Genomic DNA, 8859 nt, shown 5'->3' with positions numbered 1-8859 from the left:
AAATAATAATTAAAAAAAGTTTGCAAAAAGGGAAAAATTTGACACGACCTTAATCAAATAACCATATATAAAACAAAACGGTAAAATTTGACATAAATTTAAACAACTTACCCGAGCAGAAACAAAACCATGTAAAGCCATAGGAAAAAACATATGTGTATGTACTATCCAACTAAATCATAGTGGAAGACATATAGATGTGGAGGCCATAACAAGGAATATCAGATATGCATGTCCCATAATTACAATATACCTGTTTGTCTTGTCATAGTTTCGGTATTTTTGTTTATAACTATGAGCCAAAGCCAAAGCGACCAAATCGAGATGTTCCTCCAGACTCTGATATTTTACCTTGAGCAGAAGATGCTTTTTTGATGAGTCGATTTGATCCAAGTTTGTGGAGAAACCACCCTGCAAAGAGAAAGTCAGGTACCGGGATATGTAAATAACAATCTGAGAATCTCAGATTAAAATTTATTTTAATTCCTTATCACCAAATGATAAGGAGATGTCAAAAAAGAGCACAAAATGTTTTACCTATCCAAGGGAATCAATGTTATAAAAGATGGAAATCTTTCCACTTTTTCTAACTTGATACATTTCCGTGTAGTAGGTAGCAAGGTCATAGTTGCAAAGCAATGTCCTCCACCAATACTATAGATGTCATTTTCTTCGTTATTTGTATTAATAACATATCGCCTCTCCGTCCTTGAACTATTCTTGTTATCGACACTTGTGGTATCTCTTCTTTCAACACATTTATTCTCACTTCCCGTAGCTCGGGTCATCTTCTCGCAATTTTCTTTTATCTTTTCTAAAATGAAACCAGTAAAAAAATTATAAGATGTGAATTATAATAACACTTGCTTAATTGATTCTTAATAAACAATTATACAAACACCTTTATATGACCTAGGCGATTGGACACAAGTTTTTAATTTAACGAGTCAATATATATTAGAACATCTGAAAGTATTGAATTTCTTCTTTGTAGTACTTCATTCTATAAAGATTAATGAACTATCAGAACATGGAGAAAACAAAAAGTCCAAAATACAAATTCTACTTTTACAACGACAAGTGATACCTTAAAATTTCATACCACTGCCATTCTAAACAAATCCCAATACAACTCAGAACTGATAATAAGACACGATTGACACATAAACATGATTTAATAAATAAACCCTAATTAACACATAGTGTAACATCCATAAAAGATCCCAAACACAAAATAACATAGAAACACGAAAGCAAGGAGGTAAATTAAACAATAATTAACAATAATCGCCCAAATTTAATCTTCTCCTAAATTAATTTTAGTGAATTGAAAGAACTTTGGGAAAGATGATTTGGGGAAAAAAATACATTCCAGTCAAGGTTTAATCTTTTCCGAGATGTAATCTTCTTGGAGCTTTAGTCTTTACAAAGATTTAATATTCAGTGTTTGAGAAAAATATTTCAGCAGAGATTTAATCTTTCATTGCAGTGGAGATTGTTTGACAGTCTGTGTTTTTTTTTGTTTATTTAATAGACAGCCGGGAATACAATTTCAGCAAGCCCGCTAACAAGTTTTAAACAAGACCGCCTAACTTTTGGGCCCAAATCTCTGATCTACTGTAACGATTATATAATGTATTGCAAAAACATGTATTTGTAACGACCTCGAAATTTTGTTGATTCAGTTGCAATGTTTTTAAAATCCCTTTCAATAGACATGAAATCACCTTTCACCAGCAACGTTTTTTGGATGGTATTAAAAATCTGGTTGCGAAAGCAATTCTATGGTATAGTGAACAAAACCTTGTATAACCATTATTCATCTAATACCTGATTCTCCTACAGGCTGGAAGTTATTCCTCATACATACCCTGATATACTCTGGTGATATTTATGAATTACTTTATGCTCTGAAATAAATGTTTTATCAATGTTAATTATGATTCTGTTTTATTGAATTACAATATTTATCATATTGAATTGTCATAGAATTGGATAGGTTTCTAAATATGGAACAGATTCGTGGTTAGACCAGATTCGTGGTCATATTAGGCCAATGTGTGCCTTGGATCCAGTATAGAGAACAGAACTGTGTGCCTTAATCGGGTTAGTGTGTCACTGATCAGCAGCCTAACCTTGGTTTAAACTTAAAAATGAATATCCAATTCTAATAATTGCTTAACAAGGAACTAGATTCCTATGAATCATTTCAATTGATCATTGTTAACACCCGGTTATTATTATTATAACTTGCTGAGCTAGTTAGCTAACCCTTGTGAATCTGTTTAAGTCATTCTATAGTTAAAATGGAAATTATTGGTAACGAGGATCCCCAGTCCAGTATGCGATCTAGGATTCCCGATTGAGTTAGATCAAGCTAGTTTGAGTTATGCAAGTTTGTAAGAATGATTTTATTTTCAGTTGTAAGCTAAACTAGTTGGGATTTGGTATGACGTAATAAAAGTCAAAGTTGTGGTTGGTTTCTCATACTTTAACCTATTATGATCCGTGGTTGCGTAAATAAGGGTAATTGCATATAATATTTCATATACAGGTTTATATAATATGTGTGTTATGAACCCCAAACTTCTGACCCGGGTTTGGAGGACGTCACAACCACCATCTCTGAAGCTAAATCAACTACTAATATTACCTAATATACAACCAGTACTACCACTAAAGTTACCAATAATGCTACCATAAATTGCCACTACTAACACTAACCAATATAACATCAATGCTACCACCTGTAATACCATAATTAAACTGGCCATAAATGGAACGGCTTAAGCTAGCACGAACTTCAACACCAACACCTATAATACCACCACTAAGATAGCAATACGACCACTAAGCTACCACCAATGCCACCACCAATGCCACTACTAAGACTAACTAATATAACATCAAAGCTACCACCTGTAATACCATAATTAAACTAGCCTTAAATGGAAATGCTTAAGCTAGCACGAACTTGAACACCAATACCAATAATACCACCACCAATTCTCCTGCAAAGATTACCGCTTTCAATGCCACCAATTACACTAATAAGAGCACCAGGACCAATGACACCATCAATGCCAGCAAATCCACTACTAATATTATCATTTCTGGTACCACCAACGTAACCACTAAAGATGCTAGTCATGCTGCCACCAATCCCACTTTTAAAACTACCCAATATACCACCAATGCTACTACCACTTATGCCATTATTAAAGTTACCACCAATGATACTCATTAAGTTAGCACGAACTTCACCACCAACAATCCCACCACCAATTCCACTCCTAAGATTACGACTACTAGTGCCACCAATTGGACTAGTAAAATTACCATCACCAGTGACACCGCCAACAATATTACTACTGGATTAATGAAAAACCATAACTCTATAGTTTTCAATTAGTTACGGATCTATAGAAGTTACTAAGCAACGGGTTCCAGTGAGGCTGAAAATGGTGACCTTACCTATTCATGTATTGATTATATAAGTTCTTCCATCACTAAAAAATTTCCCAAACAAAGCCTACATCTCTATCAAGTAAGAAATCTCATTTTCAACCATGTGTGTTGTGAAATGAAGTTAAAAAAATGATGGGGCTTCGTGAGATGGGAAACTCCGAATATAAGTAAACTTCGTGTTTTATTAGGTCAACAAAGAGTAATTTAGAGGTTTTTGTCATATATACATTAGAAAAAAACACACCGCACATAGATCCACTTGTACTATCTGCATTTATATTAATAATATATATTGGCATGGTAAAAGTTAAAGAATAACAAAGAAACCTTACACGGTATATTGATGAAGAGAAATGGAAGGCACTTGGAGCATTTTCTTCATTGTTTTCGGAACTTGTTGCAAGTAGCAAGAAAAATATAATTAGTGTGAAAATGTCTCTGAAGTAAGGTCATACATACACATAAAATAAATTTAATAGTATAATTCAACAAATATGAACATAAAATATAAATAATGTGTGGGCTTATGTTCTATAAATTTTCATTTTTTTCATATATCATGTATTTGAGTATTTATGAGGAACAAAAAAAATTAATACAAATGTAACTGATTTTTTTTCTAACCTTGACATATAATTTTGAAAGGATAATTCTTGACATAGAGGTCATGTAAAAACAAATACAAGTGACATTCCATGTAAATCTACATACATATATACAAGGAAAATGGGATACTTATTTCAGTGTTTGATTTCTACCAAAAGTTTATGCAAATAACACATATGAAAAGAAAATGAAGAAAGAGGGAAATATAAATTATTACCTTAACTTTGTTAAACAACATCAATTCATGATAACGTGTAAACCTTATCCACTTAGTCCTCCACCAATTCATTTGATTAGTCCTCCACCAAATCATTTGCAGATGTGTTTAACCTTAGAGCACCAAAACACTCTTTCATAGAAATTTCAAATAACTCCAAAACACTATTTTATGGCCTATTTGATGGCCATGTACAAATTCATTTTGTTTGTAAGGGCGGCAGGCTTGTGCTGATATTAGGATTTTATTTACCTTTTTAATATCCTATATTTTGCACGCCTAATTGTATATCATGGGTTTCAATGGGCCCAATTTAGTTTAAATTATTTTTTATCTTAGTATTAATTTCTTATTACAAATTCAAATTTTTACTTTTTATAAAAATATAATTTAACAAAGTCTGCTCCATGTATTATACAAACTAATCCGGTGTTGATTTACAACCATAATTAAACAAGCATTACTCTAATTTATTTTTTAATGTAAATAAAATGAGATTCTATAAATTAAGTGGTAAGAATTTTATAAAAAACTTAACTAAAAATGATATTTTCTCGAAAATTTTAAATTTTATTTAGTGAAATTATATATAAATTCCCTACTCACCTCAACTAACAATAATATATGTACTATTACAACCCTAACTAAGAATAATAGAAGTACTACTACCATACATTCAAGTCTTAAAAACCTCTCACAATAATTCGGATATTATTGGTCATGTAAAAATTAATATTACCATAACAACATTTAATAAAATTAAATTTCTAGAGGTATAAGATACATTCCAAATTTTCGACAAACAAGTTATTGCTATCGTTATTTAAACATAGAAATTAAAATGAATGATAATTTGATTGTTGATTTTTATTTTATTCTTAGTCAATTTGATTTGAACATGTAAAATGACAATATATTGTGGGTAACACTATATATACCATATTCATTCACGGGTTGATTGGGAAAAATCTAAATTGGGAAGAAATTGAATGAGAAATGCAGCTGATAGTGTCTAAGTATATAAGTTGTTTGGCTTATCAATATGTACTTTGACATAATTAAATTGAATATTTTTAATATTTTCAATTATAATGAAAATTTATTATTTAAAACAATGCTTATATATATAAACTTGTTTCGTAACTCAAAATTTTCAATACCACTACAAGAAAAACATGATCCTACAACCGTTTTTCACCGTTGTTTGATGTCAAAATTTTGGGTCGTCTATTGAGGAGCCGTGTGATTTCGATCAGACAACAGTGCATCGAACCATTACTAGAAGCTACAGACACAACAGGTTCATAACTGTTACCGAAACTGTCATTCAACAACAGGTTGTATAAAAGACTGTATTGTTGGAACAGTTTACCTGCAACGGTTTTCCTCAAGAAGACAACGGTGTATTACTGTCAACTAAGAGTGCAAAATTTCTATATATTATTTGTCAAACAACGGGTAGTTTGTTGATTGTTGTTTGAAAGGCTAACCACAATAGGTTTAGGACAATACAGTTATGTTATGATGTCTTAGACAACACCTTGAGCCAGAGTATTGTAAGGAAGTCTTTCAAACATCGGTTTGTGAAATGTATTTCCAATAATGAGTTGTGGTTAATGGCCATTTTAAAGCTCTTTAGACCACATTTTTTGTTTAACTCCTATTGTAGTGCACCCCTTGAGACAACAGCGTCGTATATAATGTTGTTTGAAAGGCTAACCACAACAGTTTTAGGTCAATACTGTTATTTTATGCTGTCTTATACAACAGTTTTAGGTAAATATTGTAAGGAGCTATTTCAAACAATGGTTTGTGATAGTATTTTAATACTAAGTTATGTTAACTTCCATCTTAATGCTCTTTAGACCACATTTTTTGTTTAAAGCATATTGTAGTGTTATCCTTGAGATAACACCATCGTATATTTTGTCGTTATGTGAACATGATAGACACAATATTACCATGTTTTAAAGTGTTGTGAATAGAGCTTTAGTCAACTGTTAAAACAATGTTACAGTGTTGTTCCAATTAGTTTGGTACAATGGCTGTTTTTGATTGAGAACACAATCATCTGTTGTATATAAAATTTTGCATATAAAATCCTGATTTCATCCAAACCACCTGTTTTCTAAAAACTAAATCCCAAAAATGAATCCACCAAAAATGAATCCACCAAACGAACAAACCGAGAACTAACTACCAATCACAAAAAAATCAAAATCCACCAAACCAACAAACCTAGAACTAGCTAGAACAAGAACAAGCCAATATATATAAATTCACCAAACCAACAAACTTAGAACTAGCTAGAACAAGAACAAGCCAATATATATAAATCCACCAAACACATATCAATCCAACAATCCTAGAACAAGCCAATATATATATATATATCCACCAAACATCTAATATAAATCCACCAAACACAACCAATCCAACAATCCTACAACAGTAGAACAAGAACCGGGCAATATATATAGATTGAGCACAATATATATAGATTGACCATGCAATCTACTAATAGATTGAGACAAATCTATCAATCTACCGACAATTCTGTTTGGATTGGACCAAAAAGTGCATCACCATGACCAACTGCATAATTTAAAGTTCAAATCCGACTACTAGTTCAAACAAAAGACCACAAATTTGGAACCTAGATTGCATGGCGTTTCATGAAATATTTTGCAAAATCACAGCGGATCTCGTTAATGTCATCATCAGTGTAAACCAAGTTTGATCTGCGCATCCACTGAAAAATAACCCAAAATTTTACATAAGTCATACAATTAAGTACTGTACGAGTAAGAGTATAAGTCAATGGGAAAACCCAAAGTGAAAATCTCACCTTAGCAGCAAACTCAAGTTCTTTGTCCTGAACAATCTCCTTCATATAGCGCATCACAAACAGGCCACAATCCTTGGTTCCTGACTGCACTGGAACTCCCTGGATTAATTAAAAATGCATTACAAAAGCTGTGAATTGGAGAGAAAGAAGCTCTTGTATGTATATTGCAGAGAGATAACTATACAAAACAGATTTGGTGAATGTAAAAAATAAGTCTCTAAACTATGAGTGCAGTAGTGTTTATATACAAGCATTAATCTAACTAACTTCTATCCTTAACAACTAACTGAGATGTAACAAATAATTATTTAATTACAATATCAACTAACTGAGATGTAAGAAATAATTATTTAATTACAATATCCTTAATAGCATAGAAAAAATATGATGAGAATTGATTATTACCGCCATGTTCTCCCACAAAATTTTCTTCTTGACAACCTTGTTGAGATCCTCTTTGTAAATTTTAATGGCACTACAACCAAAATAATACCAGCAAAACCATTAAGCAACTGAAAAATGCGTGGTCTATCAAAGTTCAAGACTCCATACAGATATTTTAGAAGCTGAATCTTACTTGTCGACAACATCCAGCCATTCCACATTAGCGATTCGACGTTTTAGAGGGTCCATGTGGTAGACAACCTCTGCCTCAGGATTTGCAACAGTTAAATTCCAATGGTTCCTACACAAACATGAATGAATTGAAGCCTTGTCATAAAAATTGAAACTTAGAAGCTCCAAAAAAAATCAATTTAAAAAGGCATGTGATCCTGTTTAGCTAAAACATTATATGAGAATGTCTAACTAGCTAGCTCTTGGATTAAAACTTACACGTCATTGTAAGGCATAAGAAAGTATTGCCCTTTCTTAGCATTCTTAAATCGTGCAGCGAGTGCACGCGACCTCTGCCCTGCATTACCACAGCCAATGGCACCAATTGTGGTGGGATCTACGAACTTGATCATGTTGGTCATCTTATTTTTTTTGATGTATTCGTTTATGGAGCTACATATAAAAATATGAGAGATTAAAAAAAAATCGTTTCTGGAGCCACAGAGTAACTATGAGATATTAAAAAAAAAATTGTGGAGAAACTTACTGAATAAAAAGGACGATCACAGACCCCGACATTTCACCTCCAGAGCACACCGAATATATATCTGATAAGTAAATGGCCATCTTTTTTGTAGAGCCAAAGGCTTCTTGGGATAGTTGAAAAGAAACCGTTCGTTCATCAGCTAAGGCACCCTTTGCCCATGTCCACAAACGATTTAATGCAGATGGGTAATTTGCACCCATCTCAACAACAAGCTCTGGTTCAACATCAGCGACTAATTTATAAGTCTTCTTTTTTCCCTTTTTCTTGGCTTTCTGCAGAAAATACACATGAAAATAGTAAGAAAGAAAATACTAAATAAAAACATTCTAGCTATATAGTGCTATTCTAAATATTTTTACCTTCGGAGCTGACAAAACATTGGAAGTGCTATTGTTCCTCATTGTTATCAAGTTTCTTGGCCATGCAATAAAAGTTCCCATGGCTTGTTCCACGGTCAAAATCTCGTCACCGATGGGATATGGAATCTTAGCATCTCCTTGAATGACTTGAGTGATTGACACTCTTGCATTCTCTTCCCCAAGTCTGACTCCATGGATTGTCTCCTCTCCTTCAACAACAACAACAACTTCATCAATCTTCGCACAAGCTACAATGTTG

The 8859-nt window shown here is 32.6% G+C and overlaps 1 long non-coding RNA gene across 1 annotated transcript; it reads right to left on the bottom strand.

Moving 5' to 3' along the window:
* Window positions 1-7174: 7174 nt before the first annotated feature.
* LOC141702654 (uncharacterized) lies at window positions 7175-7844 on the bottom strand. Its single transcript, XR_012567218.1, has 3 exons — window positions 7717-7844; window positions 7545-7614; window positions 7175-7238 (listed from the first exon to the last, which is right to left on the bottom strand). It is a non-coding gene; the product is annotated as an uncharacterized LOC141702654 (long non-coding RNA).
* Window positions 7845-8859: the final 1015 nt, after the last annotated feature.

The sequence above is a fragment of the Apium graveolens genome, unplaced genomic scaffold (assembly GCF_009905375.1).
Source record: "Apium graveolens cultivar Ventura unplaced genomic scaffold, ASM990537v1 ctg5430, whole genome shotgun sequence".
NCBI lineage: Eukaryota > Viridiplantae > Streptophyta > Magnoliopsida > Apiales > Apiaceae > Apium > Apium graveolens.
The sequence above is the reverse complement of the archived record's forward strand: the minus strand, read 5'-3'. Positions and strand labels throughout refer to the sequence as shown.